The 1,889-nt window shown below is 44.2% G+C and overlaps 1 long non-coding RNA gene across 1 annotated transcript in view; it reads left to right on the forward strand.

Moving 5' to 3' along the window:
* Positions 1-385: 385 nt before the first annotated feature.
* LOC110306488 overlaps positions 386-1,889 on the forward strand; it is a 4,272-nt gene continuing 2,768 nt past the window's right edge. Inside the window, exons 1-3 of the long non-coding RNA XR_002379292.1 lie at positions 386-492; positions 876-995; positions 1,140-1,213. This is a non-coding gene — a long non-coding RNA (uncharacterized LOC110306488). The remainder of the gene's footprint in view (positions 493-875; positions 996-1,139; positions 1,214-1,889) is intronic.

Below are 1,889 nucleotides of genomic sequence, written 5' to 3' on the forward strand. Positions count from 1 at the left end.
AAGCCCAAGAGATGCAGGGGTGGATGGTCCCAGAAGCTTGCGTTCCAGGGCTTTCCTGTGGTGTAGCTGTGGCTCTTCCCCATTCTGAATGAACAGGTTACAACAGAGTTAAGTGAAGGAAGTGACATTAATACTAGAAGCCCCGAATCAGTGATCAAGATCCCAAATGTAGGTGACTGTATTGGCTGATTTTGTGTCAACTTGACACAGGCTGGAGTTATCACAGAGAAAGGAGCTTCACTTGGGGAAGTAGCTCCATGAGATCCAGCTGTGGTGCATTTTCTCAATTAGTGATCAAGGGGGGAGGTCCCCTTGTGGGTGGTGCCATCTCTAGGCTGGAAGTCTTGGGTTCTATAAGAGAGCAGGCTGAGCAAGCCAGGGGAAGCAAGCTAGTAAAGAACATCCCTCCATGGCCTCTGCATCAGCTCCTGCTTCCTGACCTGCTTGAGTTCTAGTCCTGCATCCTTTGGTGATCAACAGCAATGTGGAAGTGTAAGCTGAATAAACCCAACTTGCTTCTTGGTCATGATGTTTGGTATAGGAATAGAAACCCTGACTAAGACAGCAAGTGATGAATGCTATTTCAATTAAAAACATATTTTTTTTTTTAGAAATCAGAAAAAAATTTCAGAAGAAAACAAGAGAGAGAGAGATGGAGGCAGAGGGTTTCATGTTGATAAAAGTAAATCCCTGAGCTTCAAGCTGCTGGCACGCATGGGTTCAGCTCTGGAAAGAAAAAGCAGTCTGATGTTTGTACAGGAATAGAAACCCTGACTAAGACAGTGATTTTGGGTCCCTATACTAAAATGAGCCCAGAATTAACTGAAGGAAGTAGGTGGTATGGAGTAAGGAAGAGCTGGGGCTTCTATTCCTAGCTTGTGATGCACAGGTTTGAAGAGTCTGGAGAGATGAGGTCACAGCTGGAAGTCACTTTTGAAGATGGAACCTGGTCTGAGAAATCACCTGCTTCTTCCTTAGCGACTTCTTTCCTGCAGGTAACCATCCACATTCATCAGATTTATTTATTTACCGGGGTATTCACCTGATGGGTTCAAAATAACCTAGTATTTAATAATCATTAGAAATTATAATGAATGGTTGCTTACATTTTGGTATTGTATCTTTCGGGGATTTTTCAGGCAGCCCCCTTCTCCCTTCTTTAAGGTCAACATGACTCCACTTCAGACAACCGGTCATCTAAACTGGGCTCCTGGTGAGTTTCCTTGATGGCATGCTGCCCTCTAGAGGTTGAAGCAAACAGCACCGCAGAAATCAACGAGGGAGTGGTCTGCTGGCCTCACTTTTCTTAACAAAGATTCAGTCTTCCTCAAATTTCATTTCAGCTCTAGGAAAAAAAAAATCATAGAAAGTATAAGCTATTTTTAAAGGTCTTAAATCAGGTAACATCAGGTCATCAGATCTGGCCCACCCCACACATGTATATATACCTTCCTTATCTCCTTCCTCCCTCCCTTCCTTCTTCTTCAGATGGAGTGTACAGCATTTGGCTAGCCTTCATGAGACCCTGGGCACCACTCCCAGTGCCTCACAATAAAGTAAACAAACAATGCATTAAAACGGATCAATAAAAGTCTGCCACAGGGAAGAGAGTGAGAGACATGTTCACCCCCCTTCCCCCCCAAAGTTCCCTACTTAGGGCAACAACCCCAGCCTTCACTGGTCTTTGCATGTGCTGTCATACTTAACTCTCAGCTCACTCTTTTTTTTTTTTTTTGGAATTACTTTTTTTATTAGGTATTTTCCTCATTTACATTTCCAATGCTATCCAAAAAGTACACTCCCCCCTCCCCTACCCACCCACTCCCACTTTTTGGCCCTGGCGTTCCCCTGTACTGGGGCATATAAAGTTTGCAAGTCCAATGGGCCTC

The sequence above is a fragment of the Mus caroli genome, chromosome 12 (genome assembly GCF_900094665.2).
Source record: "Mus caroli chromosome 12, CAROLI_EIJ_v1.1, whole genome shotgun sequence".
Classification (NCBI taxonomy): domain Eukaryota; kingdom Metazoa; phylum Chordata; class Mammalia; order Rodentia; family Muridae; genus Mus; species Mus caroli.